Source organism: Hippopotamus amphibius, chromosome 16 (assembly GCF_030028045.1).
Source record: "Hippopotamus amphibius kiboko isolate mHipAmp2 chromosome 16, mHipAmp2.hap2, whole genome shotgun sequence".
NCBI lineage: Eukaryota > Metazoa > Chordata > Mammalia > Artiodactyla > Hippopotamidae > Hippopotamus > Hippopotamus amphibius.
Window position 1 is genome coordinate 28,206,130 of NC_080201.1, and position 25,943 is coordinate 28,232,072.

A 25,943-nucleotide genomic window follows, 5' to 3' on the forward strand; every position below is an offset into this window, starting at 1 on the left:
ATCGCTATTTTTATTTAGAAAGTCAAGTGCCTGGAGGAGCCCACCACCAGATTGGAGACAGCTGGGAGGCCACAGGTAGGAAAAGAGGCATCCTACAGCTCTGCTTCTCTCTGCCTGATTTTGGGGTCACAGTGCTCTCAGGGTAGCTGAAGACCCAGTGTAGGGGGGCGGTCCTCCACTGCCAGCTCCACCTGGGGACAGGGGTGGAGCTCTCCCTCCACCCAGCCACCAACCCCTAGGGATCAAGGGCCTCCTCTCTCTGTTGGGGTGGGGGTGGGCATAGATTTATGAGTGGCTATGGGGGGGGGGGCTGCCTGTATGGTCTTTCCAGCCCCTCCCTGATTTCATCTTTCCATCTCATCTCCCTGAGGGGCAGGAAAGTCCAAAACATCTCCTCTCCTCTTTTTTTGGCAGAAATTCTGTGCTTTGCAGGGCCTCCCCTTCATTTCACAAATCTTTACCAAAACCCTTCCACGCACCAGGCTTGGTCCAGCTGCCTGAGATATACTAGCAAACAAAATAGAGAAATATCTTCACCTGGTAGGACTTACTCTGTCTCACAGAGGAAAACAGATCATGAACAACAGGCACAACAAATAAGCGCATCATTTAGCGAGTCAGGTGTGTGAAGTGCTATGAGGGGAAAAAAAGAAAAACCAGAGCAGGTCAGGGACGGAGGGCAGGAGAGCTGAGGGGCGGAAGTGGAAGATGGGGAATCACTTGTCTTCAGTAAGGTCAGGGTGAGCCTCGTTTAGGCAAAGACATCTGAGCATGTGCAAAGGTGAGGAGGGAGGAAGCCAGTGGATAATTTCCATGGGGAAAGAGTATCGGGCAGAGGAAACAGCTCGTGCAAAGGCCCTGAGGGTGCCTGGCAGATTTCAGGAGCAGATTGGAGGATGGGGAAGTAGTGAGGACTTGGAGAAGAGAGGTCTCGAGGGTGCCTGGAAGAGCTGGCTTTTCCTTGGAGTGATATGGGAGCCACCGAAGGCTCTGAGCAGGAGGTAACATGATTCAATTTTAATTTTAACAGGGTCAGTAGCTCTGGTGTTGAGTTGAGGAGTGACAGTAGTGCATTAAGGGCTGAAGCTGGGAGGTGAGTCAGAGCCTATTGCAGGAGCCCAGACAGAGATGGCGGGCGCAGTAGAGGTGGGGAGAAGTGGTCAGATTCTGGATGCTCTTTGAAGGAAGAACTGCCAGGAGTTGTAACTGAGAGGCTGTGGGCTGTGAAAGAGAGTAAGAGTCCAAGATGCCTGCAGTTTCCACTTGAGTCTCGGGAGGGATGTGCTTGTTATTAGCTGGAATGGGAAGTCTGGGGAATGAAGCAGGATTTCGGAGGGATGAAAATTAAGGTTCAGTTTTGGACATCTTGAGTTCCCACTTGAACATTGGGAGCCTAATTTATTTTATTTTTGACCTCCTGCTCTAGAATTCTAATTCTTTTCAAGACTGGACCATAGAGGAGACAGGCTGGGAAGAAAACTCAACAGGTGATATTTTAAGACACCTGCTTTTGATCTGGGTCATCCCTTGGAAACTGAAGATCCTGTCCTCAGAGCCTTTTAATTGCTGGATTGAAGACTGAACGCCTACCTTATTCCACACTGAAGCCACTACTGGTCTAGCTAGAAATTGGTGAACCAAGCAGAAAATTCCAGGACATAGGCTATCGCATCCCCCAGTTTGGAAGATTCTGCTCCCACAAGCTGACTCATGTTCATGGTTCCAGCCCTGGTGAGGCTGAGCTCCAACAGCTGGGCCCTGCAGAGAGGACAGTGGGCGAGAGACCCCAGCACAGACCAGAAGGAGGCCCCTGGCTGTCATGGCTGGCACTGGCCTGGCCCCTGCACCTCCAATGGAGCTGTTCTTGCCAAACTCCAAGCCCCGTCCCCAGGAAGCATCCTGTTCTCGGCGATAATGGGCCATGGCTTACAGGTAATGAGCTGAGGGACCAGACCTTGCCCAGGGGGCTCACGTTGCTTTTATGTTTTTAAGTATTTTTTTTTCTTTTTTTAAGTATTTTTAAAAAATTATTTATTTTTAGTTTTGGCTGCGTTGGGTCTTCGTTGCTGTGCACAGGCTTTCTCTAGTTGCGGAGAGCGGGGGCTACTCTTGGTTGAGATGCGTGGGCTTCTCATTGCAGTGGCTTCTGTTGCGGAGCAAGGGCTTTAGGCACGCAGGCTTCAGTAGTGGTGGTGTGCGGGCTTAGTTGCTCCATGGCATGTGGAATCTTCCCAGGCCAGGGATTGAATCCCCTGCATTGGCAGGCAGATTCTTAACCACTGTGCCACCTGGAAAGTCCTCCCATTGCTTTTAGATAAAGGAAAGAATCTTCTCCAGGATGGAATATATGGATGTTTTTCTTCAAGTCCTACAAACATGTCTGAAGGTGGCTAGATTTAGGTATTTCTAGTATCTTCTATACTCTCAGAAGTTCTGCCGACGGACCACATCTAACCCACAGAGTACTAGGCCTTTCCTGTCTGCGTTCAGTAGCCCAGCTGCATCACTTCCTGGCTGTGGGACCTTGAGCAAGTCACTTAATTGCTCTGGGCCTCAGTTTCCTCGTTTGTAAAGCGGGGTGATAATACATAGTAATGAGGTATTGCATGCAAAGGGCATCACCCAGGGTTTTGTGGACAGTAAGCACTCAATAAGTGGTGGGTAATATTCACGTTTTGGCCACACTATAATTGGATCTCTTTCAAGTAGTTCAGAATTAGCTGAAAATTTGTTTACAACATCTCGATTTGCCTGTGAGATAATCAGTCTTTGAAATTCTCACAGTTCCTTGCACACAGTAGGTGCTCCATGATATTTATTTAGAGGAATTTGAGTACCATTGTGTGGCCTGGTGTTAAGATGCTCGTTCTGCCCCATACTGGCTGAGTGACCTTGGGCAAGTCACAAAACATCCCCTAAACGTCAGTTTTTGGACTTATTAAGATGGGAATAGTGGGCTCTCTCTCACTGGGTTGTCATGAGGATAAAGCGAGATAGTGAAGGTGAAGGAATTCAATAAACGCTCAAGTTTTTAGGATTGTTGAACTGTTTTATTGAGTTGAATTATGAAATGGAATTGTTGAATTATTGTTTTTTTTAATAACTCAAAGCATGGGATGGTATCTTTTCTTTCCTTTTTTAAAAAAAATTATTTACTTATTGGCTGCGTTGGGTCTTCATTGTTGCACACGGGCTTTCTGTAGTTGTGGTGAGTGGGGGCTGCTCTTCATTGTGGTGTGCAGGGTCCTCAATGATGTGGCTTCTCTTGTAGCGGAGCACAGGCTCTAGGCACGTGGGCTTCAGTAGTTGTGGCGCATGGGCTTAGTTGCTCTGCGGCATGTGGGATCCTCCTGAAGCAAGGCTCGAACCCACGTCCCCTGCATTGGCAGATGGATTCTTACACCCTGCGCCGCCTAGGAAGCCCCAGGAAGTGTTGAATTACTGTTGAATGGCTTTACTATTTATTGCTATTGTGGTTGTTAGTGTTGATACAGTGGTGGAGCCTGAGATGAGGGTTGATTAATTTGGGGTAATTCTCGATTTGCTGCCCTGGATCGTGTTAATTATTTACAGGTTTGTTATCTAGCTCGACTTGACTGATTGATTTCCTCACTCGATAAATATGTACTGAATGTTTGCTCTATACCAGGGCCTGTTGCAGGCAGTGAACAGGCTGACGTGATCCTCTCACTTGGATCTGGCATTCCTGGTAGGGGAGGCAGACAGGAAACAAGATGGTTTCAGACAGTGATAAGAACCACGATGAGAATAAAACACAGAAAGAAGGAGGGGCTGGGGGTGGTCAGGGAAGGCCTCTTGGAGGAAGTGACATCCTTAAGACCTGAGGGTGGACAGAAACCAGCCTTGAAAGAAGGAGAAAGGGGAATGGGGTGTGTGTGGAGGTGTACAGGGGTGTTCCATACAGGGGAACACCCAGAGCAAAGACCCTGAAATGGGAAAGTGCCTGGCTGGCGTAGTGACAGACCCGAGAGAGGTGGTGGCTGAAGGACAGAGGGTAAAGTGCATTAAGAGGGCGGTGGGGCACATCCTATAGGGCCCCATGGGCGAGAGTAAGGGACTGGGGTTTTATTTTAGTGTAATAGGGAGCCCTTGGAGGGTTGTAACTCTTCCTCCCGGTGTTGGAAGGATCGATCTTCCACCTCCTTCAGGTCTCATCCGCCCCTTTCAGAGAGGCTTTCCCTGACCACCCTACCTAAAATTGCAACCACCTGTTTAAAAGGCTGGAGTGAATGCAGCCACTCACCACACTCCATGTCCTCCCTGCTTGTGTTGTTTTTCTCCATAGCTCTTCTTATCCTCTAATACACTCCACATTTCCCTCTTTAATTTTGTCAGTTATCCTCTTCCTAACAAGAATGCAATGTCTAGCAAGGTCTAGAAAGTGGTAGAAGAGTGCTGGCCCACCCAGAGTAAGTGTGCAGATATATGTTGAATGCGAGACTGAATAAAGTGACATGTTGCAGGTTCTGCTTTTACAAAGCCCCTCTGGCTGCCTCGTGGAGGGCGGACTGGGAGGACACGGGGGGAGCCTGATGAGGTGGTCTCCTTGGCCCCCAGGATGAGGGTGTGGGAGGTGATTGGACATCATCTTGCGTGTAGGGCCCTCTGGACTTGCTAACAGCTGGTGTGAGGGTTTGCAGAACGAAAGGGCTCGATTTAGGATTTTGGCTTGAGCAACTGGGGCCAATTACTGAGATGGGTGGAGCGGGGAGACGACCACTTAGAATAGTCAGCTCAAGAAGCCTGTTAGACAGCAGAGTGGCATTGTCAATGACAAAAAGATGGTGATGAAAAAGAAAGTGCTTAAAATAGTGGAGAAGCTGTCAAACTGACAAATATGTGTTGCTCAAGTATTTTGGAATTTTAGATCCAGAAAAAAATCCCAAACCTAGATCTGAGAAAGTTTGGGTAAATAAACCTGATGCTTTGATTACATTCAAGTATAAAGCATCAAATAATAATATTAGCCAAAAATGCCTATATTTTTAAGTCACAGGAAGTGCTTTAAAACACGTTTCAGTAGAATTTAAAATAAAATGAAAGGAAAATGACCATGGGGGAGGTCTCTAATTTATAGAATTTTAATTTTTTAGCCTTGTAGTTACAGAGACAATTAAAAATAAGCTTTAATATTTGGGGGAGTAACATTAAACAAAACCACCCAAAATAAGGGTTACTTCCCCAGAGTGCCGTTCTCAGGTTTTAGGAAGAAGCCAGGGAGTTTGTCCTCTGCCTGGGACCCGTCAGGACTCCCCCACATTTCCCAGGGGCCATTTCAACCAAGTCACCATTCCACCTAGAGTTTCATGAATCTCACGCAGTGGTGTCTTTTTGCTGTTTGGTTTTCACACATGGAGATGCGAGATTTGTGGTAACTATGAGATGCAGGAGTGGTCCAGGAAGCAAAGATGACAATGCAAAACCTGGGAGGAAATGGATTAAGGAAAGCTATGCAACAGTCCAACCTTGATGGGTTTCTTGAAAGCATTTTGCTTTTTGGAAAATGGAAGCTACAGCACCACAGCAATTTCAGCCCGTTCTTTTCTCACAGGGAAATCATAAAAGCAGTATTTTCCACCTAAAGGTTTTCCTGCCCCCACAAAAGCGATGTGCTGACAGCTCATATTTTCCCACGCGGAGCTGTGCTTTCTGAACACCGTCTTGTCTATGGATGCATGGTAACAAATACGCATGAAGCCTCGCCTCTGAGAGAAATTGCTGCAGACAAGCTTGGGCAGGGCTGTAATCAGGTGGCCACGTCGGGAACGGGAACTCAGGGTGTGTTTAGTATTCCGTGTGCATCGAGGCTTCGAGGACCCAGCCAGGGCTGCCTCTAGGAGTGCTGTGCAGCTTGCAAGGCACATGAATTCTGAATCTTGAGGCTGCTTGGAGGAGGTTTGTAGCTAAAACATAAGCTGTTCTTACAGGTAAATCTGAGTTTAATTCCATCCTCGATCACTGAGCTTGGGGGTGCTGCCTCTCCCCACCCCATATTTCTCTGTTCTTTGTCCTCTGGAGGCAGATTTGCTGGCAGTGCATGGTTTAGTGCAGAAAATGACTGCTCTTTGAGAAGAAAAAAGATGACCCTGCTCTGTGAATGGATTTAAGCTGTGCTGTGCTGTTCATTTTCTTCCCCAACCCCTCCTACTTGACCCTGGTTCAGTAGCCAGTGTAGAACAGCCATGAGGAGTCAGTGGACCTGGGTCTGAGCCGGGCTCTGCCATGGCCCCTCTACAGGACCCTCAGCCTCATTGTCTCATCCATGCAGTGATGAAGTACAGGAATATCATCACCTCCACCTCTGTTACACAGTAACGATGCTATGCGTGGCATGGAGGCTCAGACACAGGGTCCTCTGTGCACTGACTGTTCAAGACCCCAATTCCAAGCGCCTCACCTTCAGGCAGTACCACTCCCCAGTTGTGAACACTGACAGTGGCAAATGGGCGCACCCTCATCCTCACACATCCCTGAGGACACGTATCTGCCCACACCTGCCCAGAACAAATGCTAGGAAAATGAAAATGTCAATTAAATGGTTGCTATGGCAACCCGATCTCATGTTTGCTGCTGCATTTGCAATGTTGTGATTATTTTTCTCCCATTGGGTTGATTGAATTCCTCAGTTGTTGCCTCCTTCCCCATCTCTGTCACCCTTTCAACACACACACACACACACACTCTTACCCACTCACAAGGACTCACACACTGTACACACTGGTTTGTAACAGAGCAGATGATGTATCTTTTTTTTTTTTTTTTTTTTTTTTTTTATTTTTATTTTTTTTTATTTTTTATTTTTTTTATTTTTTATTTTTTTTTGGGGGGGTACACCAGGTTCAATCAACTGTTTTTATACACATATCCCCATATTCCCTCCCTTCCTTGACGCCCCCCCCTCAAGTCCCCCCCACCCTCCCTGCGGGGGGTGAAGGGGAAACTGAGAAGAAGCGGGAGAGTAGTACAGACATATATATACTACCAACTGTAAAATAGTCAGTGGGAAGTTGTTGTATAACAAAGGGAGTCCAACTCGAGGATGGCAGATGATGTATCTTTAAAGGGCTGAGATGAAAGCCAGGAAAATGATTTTTGGAGCAAGCAGGCACATTTTTGTGTTCTTTTTGTGCCTTTTGGGGGTACTTCAGTGAGAGTTTTCAGCCTGACACCAGGAAAATTCTGTTATGGAAATTCCCTTTTTGACCTTGCAAGAGCTCTTCAGCTTCTTGAGGCGCAGGTTGAGCTCTTTATCAAGAGAACATAAGGCTCTTAGCCCTACGGTAGAGGGGAGGGGAGTCTGATAAAGACTGGCAGGAAAACGCCTGCAACGTTTGCGCTCTCCTGAGGAGTGACCCACGCATCGGTCATGGCTTGATTTCACTCTGGAGTCCAGCTTGGCCTGGGTGAGGAGCAAGGGCTTAGAGACAGGTGCCTGGGTGGGAATCAAGTTTTATTAGCTGCGGAATTCTGTTAGTCACTTAATCCCTCTGTTAGTCTATGAAATGGGGCTGACAAGAGGAGTGCTACCTCATCAGGCTGTTCTGATAATTAAATGAAATGCCATAGAAATCTCTGGCATGGAATTAGGACCCAATAGATGATTGCTCTTATTCCATTCATGCTGGCCACGTCCGGAAATCCACAAAGGAAAAGTGTACTGTCCAATTGTCATCGTTGGAAGACACGTGCTTTTAACTTTCCATATGTGTATCTTTGTTGCTTTTTGTTTTTTGGTTTTGATTTTTTTTTCTGTTTTTTCTCTTTCTTTCTTTTTTTTTTTTTTTTTTGCTGCTTTTTAGAATTCATTCCAGCTTCTTCCTTCAGAGCCAGTTGGGATGCAATGAACACTCTTTTTTTCTCCCTGTTGATAAATGAGTTGATTTGATTTAGTAATTTTAAAATTTTGTTTTTAAAAGAAGGTGTTTTGTTTTGTTTTTTTCCCGTTGCCATAACTTTCTGATGATGAAATCCCCTATCACCAACTCAAATATCTCAAGTGCTGAAGTGCCTTGCGGGGAAGAGGCAGCATTTCTCCCATGACTGTGTGCCTAGAAAAAAGGGGGGGGAACGAATCTTCCTCCTGTCTTACTCACAGGGCGGAGGGGCCCTGCAGGGATCCACTCTTGGCAAAGAGGAAAGCCAAAGAAGGAAGCTTTTTCGTTGCTTTTTTTTTTTTTAATCCTCCTGAACTTTGCTGTCAGAGGCAGGTTTCTCCCACCGTTTCCTAGATCTACCTCCGTGGGGAAGAACACTGGGCTGCAGGGAGGGAAGGCCTGAGCATTGCTAATTAATTGCTGCTTCTGCAGAGCAGAGTGCAGTAGAGACACAAAAGGTAACGAACCCCATTCTAGATGCCACGCGCAGGTATTTTTATTTTACAGAAATTTCGGAATTTGAACATTTTAAAGAAAGATTAAAGGTGAATATTTTACTGAATAATGGATGCACTGTATAATGTGTATAACATTTGCAATTTTTTTTTAATGTTTAAAACATGTAAGGGGGCTCAGTTTACTCAGGGACAAACTGATAGTTGGAATGAGGAGAGCTCCACTAAGAAACAGCACTAAGATTGTTTTAGCAGATGGTAACCTTTGGCAATCTTTTTATCAAACAATTTATTTGGTCATGTGTGCCCAAGCAACCATATACATATTACTTTAAAAGGAAAATGGTAAATGCTTTCCTAAATATTGAGTAATATTAAACTAAGTACATGCAGTGGGTATGACACCGCTTTAAAACTTGCTATTGATGCACTCCAGTTCTGTCCCCAAGCTCCCTTGGGGAGCAGAGGGGTGGCCTTAAATTCCTTTTCAATAATTTTGGGGCCTCTCCCCCCTCCCAGGTATCATCGGAGAGGAGAATTCAGCCAGAGGCGGGGGCAGGGGCTCTGCTTGTTGATGTTCTGGTCTCTGATGCTGACACCATGGGTGTCCCGGCCTTTGGGTCCTGAGGGGGTGTGTGTGTGTTGGGGGGGTGGTCCCTGCGGGCTGCTTCCAGGTGGAGCATGCTTGGAGCAAGGCGCTCAGGCCGTGGCTGGAAGATCCTCCTTGAGTTTGGCCCTGCCTGGCTGCCTCCGTGGGTACACAGTCCTGCTCCTCAGCGCCAGGCTTGTCCCCAGGCTTGGACCCGCGTACCAAGAGTGCTCTGGCTAAGCTGTCTGTGTTCAAGAGTTAGGGGAGGGGGTCTTAGTGGAGGTGTTGGGGAGGCTGATGACCCCCCAGCTTCACTATTCCTGCTACCACATCTCACACAAAATGGGAAGAGGGAACCACGGTCCCTTCTCCCATCCTGGGCCCCTGGGCTGATAATTTTATAAAACAAAAGAAGAGCCACTCCAACACGATTCTGCGAAAATCCCTCTTTAAAAATACTTTTCCACAAACATAATCGGAGGACTCCTAAGTGGGGAGGGGTTAGGAGAAGCGGTCATGGGAGAGGATTTGGCTTTATTGGAGGCTTCTGTTTTTAAAAGGAAAGCATTGAATAGCTGCAATTAGTTGTCATTTAAAATCTCTGTGAACACTTAAAAGCGAGCACTGAAGGGTCTTGCTACCTGCCTGAAAAGGAAGTAGGTAAGCTGGGAGGAAAAATAATTAACCTCTCACAAATTATCCTGCCACAGATGTTTACATTTAATTCATTTTGTACCCACCCCTCCGCCTCAATAAAGGAATCATGAGGGATCTGTTACAGTAATGCTACTGGTTCCTTGAATCCCAAGTTCTGGCATGCAAACTGTTCAGGGCCCCTAGTCTACCTGGTGAAGGGCAACCCTGGGTATCGACGGGACCAGAGGAAAGTCTAGGTCCTCATCCTCACCAATCGCATCAGCGTCACCCCAGGAGTTTGTCAGAGATGCAAAATCTGAAGCCCCACTGAATCTTCAGCTGCATTTTAGTAACATCCCAGGTGATTCATGTGCGCTATGAAGTTTGAAAGGTGCTGCTCTGGGGGAGGGGGCTGGCGGTGCTGTCATCAGAGGAGGCTGCCTTCTGCCAAGGGCTTTTGGAACACCTTGAGAAACTCATGTTCTATTAGCAGGGTTCAGCCTCCCTGCCGTGAGCAGCTGTGGTTCTAACTATAGCACTGAGCCTCAGTGTAAGACAGGCTCACCTGATAGGCAACATCGCCACTCACCTGGGGAAAACCCTGGGTCTGCTCATGACTCAGGCCTCTGTTCTAATTTCACGGTTTCTGCCTGTGGTTGTGTAATCCTGGACTTGCGAGGCTCAAGCGTGGTGAAAGTCACCAGGGCTGATGAATTTCCGACTCTGGTGATGCCTTCGTTGGAAGTGACACTCTCCTTTCATTGGTAAGGTTACTTCCAACTGTCTAAACTGTACCCTCAGAGACTTGGAGGGAAAAGGAGGCTGCTCTCATGGTGTGGCCTCAGTTATGGTGGTTTTGGCGGCTTCTTCAAATTTATCAACATCTTGGGCAAGCGCATAGCATAGCAATTACTTGAGACCCTAGGGATGTTGGAATCAATTTTTTTTTTCTTTCCCAAACAAATGTATATTCTTCTGGCTTTTGCTAGTTGCAATGCTTTTCTAAACAGAGAGCGTTTTATTTCCACCAATTCTCACTACAACCCTGTTGGGGTATGTGTATGGAGGAAGGCGAGTTGTTATTACTCCACTTTCCAGAAGGGAAAACAGAGCCAGAGAGGTAACGTAACTTTCTCAAGGTGACTCAGCAAACTAAATGACAGAGTGGGGGCCCAAACCCAGGTCCGTGAGATTCCACAGGGCTCTCTGTCCACCTGGACTATACTAAGGCTTTCAAACACAGAATTCCCATGGTCCAGGCTGTCTATGTGTTGTTTTCTTCGGTGAGGAAGAAAAGCTGGAATGTTTTTCAGGATGTTCTTTGTCATTCTTCTCCTGCTTCCCCCAGGCAGGAACCTCCAGGGGCTGATGTTTTTCCTCACCTGCTCCCCATGAAGGACTTGGCCCCTGAAACGTGGCTGCTCTGCTCCAACAGCTTCTTGGAGGCCAGGAATTAAGCCTGGGCGGCCTGCCCACCAGGGATAGCAGCCAGTAGGGCAAGCATCCATGGCCAAGTGGCTGTTCTGGCTGCGGCCTTCTCAGGGACAGGTGCACATTGCAGCTCCCAGGGTGGCCCTGGGTGCTATTTCTATTTTGGGGAGGGGGGAGAGTTTTTTTTTGGCCGTGAGAGTGAAAGTATTGAGTCCTAACCACTGGACTGCCAGGGAATTCCCGGTTGCTGTTCCTTTGACACCAGGGGAGAGGCTGGGTGGTTCTTTGATGGCTCTGGCCTTCAGAGGGGATGGGTCTAGGTTCAGGTTTCAGCAGAAAAACTTTCATAAGCGGTAGGCACTTTTGCCTTTGTGGACCCCTTTCTCTTTTTCTTTAAAAAGAAAAATCTAAAAATAGATTTACCGCAAGGTTGGCATAAAGATAAATAATTTGTTATATATTAAACCATTCTCTTCATCCTGAATGTTTATTTTTTTCCATCTGCTTTTAAGTGAAATTAACATATTTTCATGGGCCCCTAAAAGTACTGTAGGCCTTGGGCACTGTGTCTACTGCTTGTACTGGATACATTGGCCTTGTTGCTCTACTGGGTTTGTGGTGAGCTTGAGCAAGTTGTTTGACTTTCCTGAGCCTCAGTTTCCTCATCTGTAAAATGGGTGTAGTGACAACGTCTGCTTTGATCCATAGCAAGTGGTTTGCAGAGAGGTTGCCCCAGCCCCTGGCATCTAGTTAGTGCTCAGTTGGAGGTGCTGCTGTCACTGATCTCTGGTGGGCGGGTGATGGGCTTGCTGTCAAGGGGGGAGTGGGGCTGAGTAGCTCCCCTGGGGATGGGCTGATTTTCAGGCACATATCAAATGCCATAGGTGAGGAGGAAGGGCGTGGAACTGCTCTCTGCTTGCGTCTCCTTCAGGAAGCCATTCGGGGAAAGCCCCTGGGGGTCCAGGGCAGAGCTGCCTGGGCCACAAATCCAAGTGGGATAATTCTAGAATTCACATCAAGGGGTTGTTGAAGGAATAGAAGTGAATACCTCTGAGAATGCTTACATTGCTACATGCAGTGAGTTCTCAGTAAGTGTTAGGTATTTTTTTTCTCAGTGCATAAGCCATGGATGGCAAAATGGCTTTAGCCTTCAGGATAGAACCTTCTAGAACTTCATGGGCTTCCAGAAATGGGAGTTCTCAGTTCCTTCCTCTCCAAACTGCCCACTGGAAGGTTTGTAGCTCAGGGAGCCTAGGGGAGTTTCTGACCATCCGTGGCCTCCTGGTTGCCGAGACTCAAACTGATGACTTCTCGGCCTTAGGAAATGGCCATGTACCCGGGAGCTGTCATCCTGAACATCCCCAGAACAGGTTGTATGGGCAGCATGGGGCTTTGCAGAGAGTTTGAGCTCCAGGAATTTTAAAGGAAAGAGGGGAGGGTGGGAGGGATGACAGGTGTCGAGCGCCTCCTCTGAGCCAGGCCCCAGGCAGGTGGCCCCTTGGCTGTGCTCCGGGTTTGTGGAAATGGCCTTGTGTGAAGCTCTGTCAGGGGAGTGGCCTGGGAGACATTCAGCCAGGGCCCTTGGCTCTCTGGCTTCAGATCTTGGCATGTCCTCACTGTGGGCAGTGCCCTCAGCCTTAGAGCCAGATGGACGCCAGCGTGTGGCCACAGCCAATGGGAAGCTCCTACCTCCCGGGGGCCCCAAGCTCAGACCCTGAGCCCATTGACGCCAGACCCTGACCAGCCACAGGCTGTTCCCAGCTCTGTTTCCTTTTAGCTTTTCTCTAGTGGATTCCCTTTAGTCCAATGTGAATCCTCACTGAGAGATGATGGAGTTTGTGCACTTTGGACGGTGCTTTCCTGGACAGACTGTTGTTAACCTGAGTCCTCATTGGCTGCCGGCATAAAATATTAATACCTAACTGATGTGTGAGCTCCGAAGCCTTCCCGGTGCAGGGTCTGGTTTCACAGCCCGAGGAGAGGCGACAGCTGCAGGGAGGGTCTGCAGGGCCTGGGGCCCCTGTGGCTGCTGGGAGGAGCAGCCCCGGCCCAGCACGCCCACCCCACAGCCACGTTCTGGGGAGCTGAGGTCCAGGAACATGAGAACCGCGAGAGGTATGTACCCTGGTGGACACAGCACGAGAAGGCAGCTAACTTCTGGAATCTGAACTGAACTCCTCTGGCTGTTTCTGTGACTGTCAGTGGGACAAACTGGTTCCTTCCTGTATCATGACCAAATCTACACACACACACACACACACACACACACACACACACAGAAGCGATGGTCGGAGGCAATTTTCTTACACATATTCTTTCATACAATAACTTCTTAATGTGGCATGTGTGAGCCTCCCTCCAAAAATTGAATGCAAAATCGTTGCGTAGGTATTTTTCTGGAGAGAGGATTTTTTATTTCTCATTAGATTCTCAAAGGAGTCGGTGCTCCCTACTCAAAATTTAAAAAGTGATAACGCTAGCCACTTTTAGGAACATCTGCGACTGCTTGTAAGCGACAGCAAAGACCCAGGGACAGGAACGTTTCTGGAAGCGTCGTTTGTGGTTGCAAAAGACTAGAAATAATTAACCGTCAACAGAGACTGGTTAAGTCATTTGGGTGTGTTTACCCTTTACTCAGTGGTAGGGGGCAAGTCTCTGTGTGTGATCTGGAGGGCTCTCCAGGAGGATGAAGCAAGAAAAGCGAAGTGTCGAACAGTACGTGTGGTGTGCTGACATGTGTTGCGGAGCTGGGCATCTCTTAGCGTGAGCTCGTGTGTGGGGACTATCTCTCGGAAGGATCCACCAGCCACTGGTCACAGTGACCATCTCAGAGGAAATGAATTCGGGAACAGAGGTCAGGCGTGAGAGGGAGACTTACTTTCACTAGAGCTCGTACTGTTTGAACTTGTCTGGTGTGAAAACAGTCCAACAAGGGAACAACCCCCCAGGGCCACATGCCGACTAGACTTTGAACAGAACCTGAGAAGAGAGGCATGTGAATGGCAGAACTGAGGCTGAACAAGGGGCAGCTAATTTGGGTGGGCAGCTGCCGCTCTTCTAAATTAAGAAGGTGGCCGAGGTCAAAGGCCGACGCACAGCTGGCCCCGCAGTGGCCAGGGGAGTTCAGTGGAGGGGCACCCTCCTTGCAGGGTGTTTGACAGCCTGCCGCATGCAAGCTGGTACCCTCATCACAATCATAGTATCTAGGGCTTTCATGGATGGAGCTCAAAGCACGCGTGCAAACCCCGTTCACCCTCCTCAGAGCCCGTCAAGGCTGGAGGCATAGAGCATAGACACTTGGCATCTGCTGGGAAGGGACTGGAGGGAGGGAACTGGGCAGTGACTCATGAGGACCGAAGGAAGTGACTTTGCCCCGCCTCACCTAGGAGGGAAGTCTGCCAGGAGGTCACCTGTATGGCCAAGCAGCCTGAGTTGACCACCAGCCTGCCTCAGGCAGCCGTGAACTTGCCAGGCAGGCTGGGCTGGCTGAGCTGTGCTGTAGACCACATTTCTGGACCATGAAGTGCCTTGTTGACAAGACCAGAGGCCTGGTGTCCATCCCTCCTTCACACATAGAGTTCCGGTCACAGTAATAGCTGAGTAGGCCTCAGAGGCGGGTTAACTGTTTGCCTGAGGCCGAGTGAGCACCAGGTCAAGAGGCGTCAGTGGGGTGGGGCTGGCCCCACCATCTGCTTCATTCCACCCTTGGGGCCTCAAGGCACAGAGCTACTTGGTCACTTTGAAATCTTGTTCTCTGAGGAGAACACCTGACTTGCCAGTAAGTCGCTGGCCTGGCTCTTGTTGGGTGGGATGAGGTGTCCAGCCTGCATCCTGCCCACTCGTGGCAAACCTGCCCCCCCCGCTGAAGAGGCAACCTTGGGGCCCCCATCACGGCAGGGAGGCTCACTGGACCTACAGAGGCCCACGGTATTCATCCACAAGGTTCACCTGGTAACAGGTGACCTACCATCCCAGTCCACACAGGACTGAGGGATTTCCCTGGATGCGTGACCTCCAGTGCTAAAACCAGAACAGCCCCGAGGCTCCCCCTAGATGCATGGGAGCCAGTCACCACCCCCAGGGACAGCCACTCCATCCAGGCAAGGCTCACAGAGACCCCAAGGCAGCCACCCGACCTCACCCCCAGCAAGGTCCAAGGGGGGAAGACTGCAGGGCTTTCCCCCAACCAAGTCTGTCACCATGACAACCTACCTTAAACCATTCATAAAGATAATTACAGGCATGATAACAATAATAATAATGGCTAAGCTTTCTGCAGCACTTACTGCAGCCCAGGGACCACACAGGGCACTCTTTCTGGATCTTCACATGTATCAGTTTCCTGTGGCTGCTGTAACAAGTCACCACAAACTGGACGGCTCAAACAACAGAAGCATATTCTCTCCCAGTTCTGGAAGCTAGTGATGGTTGATTGCCTTCCCTGGAAGCCTGCCACCAGAGGGACATGCTGGGACTCTCTGTATCTTTTCAAGGGCAGGGATTATGCCTTCCCTCCCTCCCTTCTTCCTCTCTCCCTTCTTCCTTCCTTCCTCTCTCTCTCTCTCTCTTTCTTCCTTCCTTCCTTCCTTCCTTCCTTCCTTCCTTTCTTTCTTTCTTTCTTTCTTTCTTTCTTTCTTTCTTTCTTTCTTTCTTTCTTTCTTTCTTTCTTTCTTTTCCTTCTTTCCTTCTTTCTTTCCTTCTCTTTCCTTCTTTCTTTCCCTTTCTTTCTTTCTTTCTTTCTTTCTTTCTTTCTTTCTTTCTTTCTTTCTTTCTTTCTTTCTTTCTTTCTTTCTTCCACTTCCATAATTATAGACTTTACAGAAAAATTGCAAGAATAATACAGAAAATTCCCAGATACCCTCCACCTACCTGCCCCAAATGTAAACATTTTACATTTGTTTTATCCTTTCCCTCTCTCTGAAGTTGCAGACGTGATACCTTTTTACTTTACACTTCACTGTGTATTTCCTAAAAATAAGAAACTATAACTTCTGTACCATAATCACAATCAGCATCTTCGTGTTGAAACGACACTACCATCTAATCTTCGGACCGTACTGGGCTCTCATCAGCAGTCCTAATAATGCCCTTTATAGTGAAAGGAAACGCAAGTCTATTTAGGCCCCTTCCACCCACAGCAGTGCCTGCGTTTTTTCTTTGTATTTCATGATGGTGACGTTTTTGAGGGGGACAGGCCAGGTATTTTGCAGAATGAAGGTCCTTCCAGCAGTGCCTGCCGTGTAACTGGCCCCCTAATAAGTGCTACCATGTATTGAGTGCCCGCTGTATACTAGGCTCTTCCCATACATTATCTTGTTCATCTCTTCAACTGCCCTTTGAAGGACAGGTGATATGACTGTGCTCATTTTGCGCACGAGGAAAACAGGATCAGAAAGGTTAAGGGGCTTACCTGCGGTGGTTCAGCCAGGGAAAGGTAGGCCTGGATTTTAACCCCAGAGCCCAAGCTCCTAACCTCTGGGCCATTGTGCCCTGGGGAGTTTTCTTGGTATTTTATTTGCTGGTGTTGTTTCTTTTAACTTCTGGAACTCTGAGGTCAGCAAATTGTTGTCAAGGTCCCCAGCCATCCCCTACCCAGAACTAGCCCCCATACACCTATCAGGATAAGATGGCTTGGGCTTCCCTGGTGGTGCAGTGGTTAAGAATCCACCTGCCGATGCAGGGGACATGGCTTCGATCCCTGGTCTGGGAAGATCCCACATGCCGTGGAGCAGCTAAGCCCATGTGCCGCAACTATTGAGCCTGCACTTTAGAGCCCATGAGCCACAACTATTGAGCCCATGTGCTGGAACTACTGAAGCCCATGCGCCTAGAGCCCATCCTCTGCAGCAAGAGGAGCCACGGCAATGAGGAGCCCACGCACCACAACGAAGAGTAGCCCCTGCTCACCACAAGTAGGGAAAGCCCGTGTGCAGCAATGAAGACCCAACACAGCCAATAAATAAATAAATTTTAAAAATAAATAAAAAGAGATCTCTTAGGGGGCAAAATCCACTTTAAAAAAAAGATAAGATGGTTGACCCTTGGACTTTCCCCAGGCTTATAAGAAAGGAGGGGCAATTAGCCTTCAGAGCCTTCAGATTGTGAGCAAGTGGGTGCAGAGCTTTATGGGGTGAAAGTTGACCTTTGAGTCTAAAGGTGAACTTCTGATCTGAGTCCCTGTTGTGAGTTGGAGCAGGTTGGAACTGATGAACCCTCTCTGCTCTGGTCTCTGTGGCTGTGGCTGGAGCTGAAGCAGCAGAGAGACACTGGCTCCCGTTCCTGCCTCTGCCCCTGCCCAGAGCTGCAGCCTGAGGTAGGGCATCCTCTCACAGGGGCTGGTCACCCTCTTCCAGGAAGTCCTGGCTTAAGGCCCAGCAGCCCCAGGTAGCCCCTACCTCCTTTACTCTGACCCTGTCCCTGCCTCCGCCATCTCTAGAACAGCCCTCCTCATTCACTACACATGCTAGGTATTCAATACCTATGAGTGGAATGAATGAATGACTAAATGAATGGGCGTAGGATGCCTTGGGGCCTATCTTTTGCTTGTCACCCTGACAAATCACCCCTAAGCTCTTAGCAGCCTCTCCATCGTCTCATATGCCAGCTCGTGGCCACGAGTTCTGTCCACGCTGCTCTTGAGAAAACTACCTCCTTTCTGTGCATTTCTGCCCTTGTTTGCAGTCAGGCCAGCCCCTTGTGGCTCACACACTTCTCTCTCTTCCCAGGATTTCCCTGGTGGCTTCCACTTGGGCCTTGATCTTGGGCTGCTCTTCTCATCCGATCACAACTGCCGGCTCAGTCTGTTCCCGGGTCTTTCTCTGGGTGGTCCATCTATGATTCCATATTCCTAGAGAATTTATTCATTCAGCAAATATCCACTGGTCATCTACTCTGGCTAAGGCACTGTGCTAGGTACTGGGATCAGCAGGGAACAAGATAAAGTCCTTGGCTTCATGGGAGAAATACGATTAAGGGGCAAACAATAAACAAACAGCAGTTGCAAGATGCAGTATATGCTAAGGAGAGAAAACAGGGGGGTTACATGGAGAATAATTGCGTGTTACTGACTCTGGACTGGTGGCCAGGGGAAGCCACTATGGGGAGGGGACAGCTGATCTGAGAGTCTAAGGATGAGGAGGCAGCATGCACAGAGTTCAGGGAACAGCATTCTAGGCATAGGGAACAGCAAGTGCAAAGGCCCAGTGGCATGTTTGGGGAACAAGAAGGAAGCCTGTGTGGCTGGAGCAGAACTGAGCTGAGGGAAGTCATTGGGCCAGCCTTGCAGGGCCTTGTTGGCCACAGTAAAGAGTCTGGGTTCTGTTGTAAGCTTCACAGGAAGCCAATGGTGCTTTTAAAGTCAGAAAGTGACATGGTCTCCTTTTCGTGTTAAACCTCTGTAGCTATTGCAGTGGGTCAGAGGGAGGTCCCCTGCCTGTGCATCCTCCTCCACTTGCCCTGCTTGGCTCTAGAGCACACTGGCGCTCTGAGCATCCTGGACCTCGGGCCTGGCCTCCCTCTCGCAAATCCCCCTCCAGCCCCACTCTGTCTCTTGCATCCTCTAAAGTGCTTCCACCACAGTGGCCACTTTCACAGGCTCCAGGCCTCCCTGGATGTCCCTCCTGCAGAGACCAAGACTGGGGCTCTGGACTCAAGCAGACCAGGATGCAGTCCTGGCGTGGCCACTCACCAGCAGAGCGTGGCCTTTCTCTGAGCCTCAGTTTCCTCTTCTGGAAGAGTGGGGGTACCAATAGCACCTTCTTCATGGGTGCTTGTGCGGACTAACAGAAAACAGCTGGATGGTGCCTGGAGCCAGGACTGGCACCGGGCTAACGGGGCTGTGCCTGTGTCTCGCCCCTTCTCGGCTGGGAGTGATGGGATGAACGGTGCCCATCTCATCTCTTGCCACGGCCCATGCTCTGCAGCTCGGATGTGAACCGTGAGGGCCTCGTGGACTCTTGACTTGGTTTTTCTCTGTTTTGTAACCACTCAAACAGCTGGCCTTGCTGCTGGCAGACAACAGTCCTGGACAAGGGGCTGAAACCTGAGGAGGTGAATTTAAGCCACAGATTTACAGTGCCTTTTATGAGCTTGGCAGGTGTCGCTGAAGTGGGTGCTACCAGTAAACACAGCGCAGCCATTGAGCACACTGGGGAAATAGCCTCGACTGACTTGACAGAGTCCTGGAATGTTCCCGTTAGACCCCCATTTGGAGCCCACATTGTGGAGAGTGCTGGACCCAGGTTTGAGAGACTGTGTGACCTTGGCCAGGTTAATTAATGGAGTCTCTGTTTCCTTTATAAACTGCAAACTGGGCCCCTCAAGATGGTGGTGGCAAGAAGATGTGACAATGGCCGGGAGAAGCTTTGCGAACGTTGTTGATGCGTTGGGCCCTGTGAGGAGGTGGTGATGAGGATGATGCTTGGGACAATATAGTGTGGGTTCTAGAATCAGAGAGACAGGGTTCTGGTCCTGGCCATGTGACTTCAGGCAAGTTGCTTAACCTCTCTGAACCTCGGTTTTGTTATCTGCAAGATGGGCATAAGAGCAGCACCAGGATTGTTGTGAGGATTACACGTGATTCAGTAGGTTGAATAGTGTCTCCTATGGACTCACATCCATTTGGAACCTGTGAACATGACCTTGTTTGGAAATAGGGTCTTTGCAGAGGCAATCAAGTTAAGATGAGGTCATACTGGATTAGAGCGGGCCCTCATCCAATACAACTGTTATCCTTATAAGAAGAGGAAAATGTGAACAGACACACAGAGAGAACACGATGTGGAAACAGAGGTTGGAATAATCCATCCCCAGGCCACGGAACACCAAGGATTGCCAGCAACCACCAACAGCTGGAAGAGGCTCAGGATTCTTCCCTAGAGCCTGTGGAGGGAATGTGGCCCTGATGCCACCTTGCATCCTGGCCTCTAGCTTCCAGAACTGGGAGAGAATACACTTCTGTTGTTTGAGCCATCCAGTTTGTGGTGATTTGTTACAGCAGCCACAGGAAACTAATACATGTGAAGATCCAGAAAGAGTGCCCAGTGTGGTCCCTGGGCTGCAGTAAGTGCTGCAGAAAGCTTAGCCATTATTATTATTGTTATCATGCCTGTAATTATCTTCATGAATGGTTTAAGGTAGGTTGTCATGGTGACAGACTTGGTTGGGGGAAAGCCCTGCAGTCTTCCCCCCTTGGACCTTGCTGGGGGTGAGGTCGGGTGGCTGCCTTGGGGTCTCTGTGAGCCTTGCCTGGATGGGGTGGCTGTCCCTGGGGGTGGTGACTGGCTCCCATGCATCTGGGGGGGTTATGTTGAGGTTCGGGGTGAGTCTCCATGCGCCCTTGTTGTGGGTGGGGTGGTGGCTGCCCCAGTGGCCTTGGCCTCCTGGGAGCTGCCTGGTGTGGCCTGGTTTCTGGAGCCCGTCTCGGCTGATGCCTCATCAACCTGTCTGGCAACAACATTCCGCCGACACTCGGGCAGCCAGCTGTCACTCCACAGCTCGCTGTGGTTTTGTAACTTGTAGACGAGGAACGTCAGCTGTGACTCACTCTGGCAATTCCGAGCCCAGAGCCTCCGCTGTGGACTCAGCTCCCTCGCCTCTGCCCAGCTTCTGTCCAGCCACTGGAGGCGGCTCTTCCGAGGCCTTTCCTCAGCAGCAGGCACGGGCACGTGGGCCTCTGGGGTCCCTCAGACGCTCGAGCACAGATCTGACTTCATTTCCCGCCTTCCTCGGGGGCCTGTCGTGACTTCTGGGTTTGGGGCAAGCTGTGTCAGTTTTGGGGTTTCGGGTCAGAGTGGGCAGTGGAGAGAGCTAGCCTCAGAATACCTGGTTCTGCTACTTTCCTTGGACTGACCGCTTACTCTTTCAGGGCTTTGATTTTCTCACCTATAAATGGGGATGTTTGCGGAATTCACTGGCAGTCCAGTGGTTAGGACTCCATGCTTCCACTGCAGGGGGCATGGGTTCGATCCCTGGTCAGGGAAATAAGATCCCATAAGCTGCACAGCACAGGAAATAAATAAATAAAAAGTCAATAAGTAAAGAGAGATGTTTTGAGGACTTGAGGAGCGATCTGAAGTGGAGGTGCCCTCCAATGCGCCCCACAGGGCATGACCATGAGTAGCAGGTCAAATGATGGGAGGGTTTGACCACATCCTTTCCTGTTTATGTCCACTAATTTACAACAGGGCTGAGGAGGCCTCAAGGGTAAAAGGGACAGGACTGCCAGCTGGAGTTCAAGGCTGTAAAAGCCCGTCTGCTGGGCAGGGGCAGCCCAGCTGAGTCTGTTGTATGAATGGACGCTGGGTCCCCTGGGGCAGAGCTCACCACAGGGCACAGACTTAATCCAGGCACTAAGCACTGCATGTGTGCCCGGGTTGGGCAGTGGCAAAGAAAAGAATCTGGGGTCTTGGAGGTATCGGTGTTAAGTCAGAAGGACACTGTGGTACCATGAACCCAGGTAACTTTGCCATGGGACAGGCATGGCTGGGCACAACTGAGACAGTAGACATTTCTCCCCTTCTCCCCAAGCTCTGAATGGGGTGTTTCTCAGGAGTGTACCCCTCACTTTCACTGTCAGAGCCTACGTTTCCAACCTCATGTGCAGCACCTTTTTAGGGCACCCCCCAGCCTCTCTGGTGATGGGGGCTCCGGTATCTGCATTGGTCTTGGCGGGCATCCTGGTCAAACAGTCAGGCCAGATGCTGATGTGGTCCCAGATCAGCCAGTGGGAGTGATGGGCAAAGAACCTTGTAAGCAGCCCCTGGGGCTTCCAGGAAACGTTTGGAGTGAGGGTTCATAGAAAACACTGGGGCGGTTGGAGCTTCGAGCACAGGGCACTCTGCATCTTTGGCCTTGAGCCAGCAAAGCCAACCCTGAAGCTATTCTTGTTGTAAATGTGTACAAATTCTGCCCCCAGTCAGCCACCCAGGACCCCCAGAGCCTTGGCCACCATTTACCCAGCAAGCCTGTTCGCTGTGGGGCTCTGAGCATCACAGGGCTGGTTTGGGCAGAGTCTGTTTTTGTGGGTAAAGATAGAGCTGATAGCAGAAGCAAAAGCAGACCACTCCAGGTCCCCAGCCTCAACTGTCTGCCAGCCTCTGGCTCCAGAGATGGTATCATCCCAGCCAGGGCAGGGCTAGGCCTGAACATTCTGAAGCATGAGCACGGCCATATTTCTGGAACTCTTTTCCTACCTAAGTCTCCTATTTTTATCCACACTTGACTTTAACAAATAGGATTTGAGTATCTGCCACGTGCTAGGCTTTGTGGCAGAAGAAAGAATATCAATCGTGATAATGGCAGTTGTCCTAACATAAGTGATAGTTTCTTTATCTGTAACAAGGGGTAATAATAATACCCACCTCCTGCAGTGCTGTAAGGATTAAATGAGATCTTGCACATAAAGTACTTAGCACATAGTACCTGGCACATAGTAAGTGCACAGTGCACATTACCTATAGTAATAATAACATTATTAGCGCGGCCACTCATGAGGACATGGAGGCTCAGAGAGGTTGAGTATGTTAACCAAGGTCACACAGCATGGGGGCCTGACTCAAGGAGCTCCAGGGTAATGCAGGAGACTGACAAGTCCCCCACAGGTTCCAATCCAGTGTACTAAGGGGAGGGCAGATGGTCCTGGGGGCACTCTGACTGGGCAGTGCCAGGAAGGTCCCATGGAGGACGTGATATTTCTGCGGGGCCTCACTAGGTGAATGGGCTGTCATCATGCAGATAACAGCATCTTCAAGGGCAGGGAGGTATGGACACGTGGTAAACTCAGGGAACAGAGGAGGGTGCCTTGGGTGGAGCAGTGGGAGAGAGGACCGAGCAGGTCAGCTGCAGGGAGATGGCAAAGAGCCTTCAGTGCATGCCGAGGATTGGCACGGGGTGACAAGGACCCCACCGACTGTACCCTAGACAGGCTGTGTGGGACAGTGGTTCAAGACCTGGCCTCTGGAGCCAGCCTGCCTGGGGTCACGTCCACAGAGCAGGGCCAGTAGCAGTACGCGTACCCCAGGGCCAGAGGCAAAAGGCAGGAGCCCTCAGCCTCTGCCAGCCTGGCTGCCAGGCATGTGGATTTGACCCCAGGGCTGGGACTCTCAGGGGCAGTTACAGTCTCCAAGATGTAGCTTCCTTTGTTCCTTTATGTCTGGGCGGTCCACTGCCACTTGCGCAAAGTGGTGGGCACAAGAGGTGGTGCCTGTGTGGATGGGGGAGGTGCTTTCTGGGTTGTCTGCCTTTGGAGATTTAGACAGAGAAGCTGTGCTTCTAAGACCCTCTGGGAGTCTCCTCTTTCAGTAGCGAGTTGCCCTAGCAGCAGAAGTGGAATGAACTCCTGACTCTTATTGGTCAATTTTGCCCTCATTTTGGGTCTGCTGCACCTGTGCACCTGGCTCGGGGTCAAGTCTGGGTCAATGTTGCCTCGGAGAGGGCTGCATCTGTTTGCGACTCCACTGGTGCCAGGCAGAGTACAACCATACCATTTTGGGGGGCCCTCAGGAGCGGCATGTACTTCCTACGCACACTTTCTGGAGTGCCACAATGCTGTCAGGCCACCGAGAGAGGCCCTGGTCAACCCAGGCTCTCTGTTTCCTGGGCCTCTCCATTGGAGCCACACCTTGCCCTGACTCTCAGGATCTCCTCCTTGACACTCACCCTGCTTTGGCCTCCATCCACCTTCTTGCCATCCCCTGCCCCTCCCCCAACCCTCCAGGCCTGCACCTGCTCTTTGATTCATGACGCCTTCTACCTCCGAGGAGGTCAGAAGCTCCTATCACTTCTGGTTGGAATTTGGAGCCAACACCTGCCATTTGGGTGTCTTCACACATACCTTTCCCAGGCTCTGGATGGTTGGAGGAGGGGTGACTGGGGAGGGGCTGGGTGTGAGGGCCCCAGTCCCAGGAGGCAAATCTCAAAGGCAGCTCTGCCCCAACCTCTGTGTGGTCTCCTTGCCTCCCTCCCCCTTCCCTTCCCTTCCCTTCCCCTCCCGTCCTTCCTACCTTCTTTTTTTCCTTTCCTCCCCCCTCCCTCCCTCCCTTTCCTTCCTTCCTTCCTTCCTTCCTTCCTTCCTTCCTTCCTTCCTTCCTCTCTTAAACAGCTTTATTGAAATGTAATTAACATACCATACAATTCACTCATTTAAAGCGTACAATTCAATGGTTTCTCGTATATTTGCCAAATTGTGCAACCATCCCCATAATCTAATTTGAGAACATTTCATCACCCCCAAAAGAAACCCCATTAGCAGTCACTCCCCATTTCCCCCACCTCCCAGCCCAGGGCAACCACTCACCTCCTCTCTTCTGCTGGCGTTGATTTGTGAAGCAACTGTAAACAGTGAGCCCAGAGCCCCAGGTTCGCAGCTGGAATTACCCCTCCCTTGGACCAGGACTTCAGGGAGCAGCACCTCAGAAACTCACAGTCATCCCTTCCAACTTGCCCACTCACTCCCGCGTGGCTTTAGGGCTGGAAAGGTCACCAGCTCATCCTCCTTATTTACCCAGGGAGGGACATGAGACCCAGAGAGGGGAAGAAATCTGCCCAAGCTCATGCAGGGGTTGAGAACACAGCTCCTGGCCTGGAGTACCCGTCTTTCCCAGCACGCCAAGCTACCTGCCCCCAGCTGCCCTCTACTCATTCCTGGGCCTCGCCACTCTCAGAACATAGTACCCCAGTTTTTCCATCTGTAAAACGGGAATTATAATACCCACTGCACATATTGTTGTGAAGATTAAATGAAATCTAAGGCAATCCTTTACGTAGAGTTTAGCCCAAGAGCTTGGCACCTAGCGATCCCTCAGTAGAAGCGCGCTAAATCGGATTCGATTAAATTCCCACCCTGCACATCCTGGTCGGTTGGGATGGGTGGGTGGCGGTCCCCACCCCTTCCTCTGAGAAGATGACGATGGAAACCACTGAAAGTACCAGGGTCCTGCTAACGTCTTCCCTGTTACCTGGAAGCGGGTGATGTCAGGGCAGGCGGAAGGTGGAGACTTGTGATGACTAACAGCCTAGAGCTGTGGGAGTCTGGTTAATCACAGCGTGCAAACTTCCCCTGGCTGTTTGCAAACAAGGGCCGCCCCCAGAGGAGGAGGACCAAAGGCTGGGGGAGAGGCCCCGCGGCTGCCGCAGAGCCTGGGGGAGCTGTGCCGGCAGTTACAAGAGGCTGGCAGGGTGGTCAGGGGCCGTGGCTGTGGCTTTTGGGAAAACATGGCTCCCCTCACCCAGCCGCTGCCTCTGCGCACCCCCTCCGGCCCCCAGGAATGCAAAGCTGATCGCAGATGCCAGGGTCTCTTGAGGGATTTTCTTTCCAGGAGTGGCTGATTGACTTCTTGCAAGAAGCCAGAATGCAGTTGCAGGCTGGTGTCAGAGCAGGGATAACCTGAGTAATGCTGGTGGCCACCTAAGCAGAATCTTCCAGGGTTGTAGGATGGTCCAGAACCCACCTGGGAAGCTGTCTGGGGGCTCGAAGAGCGGGGAGGGGGTGCGCTGACTCAGCGCTCTCGGCCCAGCCCAGCAGACAGAAACCCAGCAAAGGAACCAGATACTCCCCTCCCTGACAGCCATCGCTCAGACCTTTTATATGCCTCATGCCTCACAGGGGAACCAGCCCGGGTGAGAATCCCAGATCCAAGAGAAAAACTGTAAATTGGTACAAAAAGTAGTTCTCCTTAAAAATGCTGCCAGTGACACTGTAAAGTGTAAATTTGGTACAGCCCTTCTGATGGCAATCTGGTAACATGTTTAGAAAGCGTAAAAAAAAAATGCTCAGACTCTTTATTCAGATTTTTATGAAATTAACAACCCCATCCTCCACACCCCCTGGCCCCCCACCACCGGTCTTCCACCCTCGCCCCAGGGAACGAATAGGCTGGGTATGGGGAGATGTCTAGCAGTGCTATTTACAAATGTAAAAAAAGGGGAGCTACTCACATA

General features: G+C 50.1%; 1 protein-coding gene and 1 long non-coding RNA gene across 2 annotated transcripts in view; one reads left to right on the top strand and one right to left on the bottom strand.

Moving 5' to 3' along the window:
• Window positions 1–7,786: 7,786 nt before the first annotated feature.
• On the bottom strand, window positions 7,787–24,582 carry LOC130838332 (uncharacterized). The gene is made up of 2 exons (XR_009049654.1): window positions 24,301–24,582; window positions 7,787–7,882 (listed from the first exon to the last, which is right to left on the bottom strand). It is a non-coding gene; the product is annotated as an uncharacterized LOC130838332 (long non-coding RNA).
• The window catches only part of KIFC3 (kinesin family member C3), a 56,449-nt gene continuing 40,814 nt past the window's right edge, over window positions 10,309–25,943 (top strand). The window contains exon 1 of the mRNA XM_057711248.1: window positions 10,309–10,339. The gene's annotated coding sequence lies outside the window, so the exon portion shown is untranslated. The remainder of the gene's footprint in view (window positions 10,340–25,943) is intronic.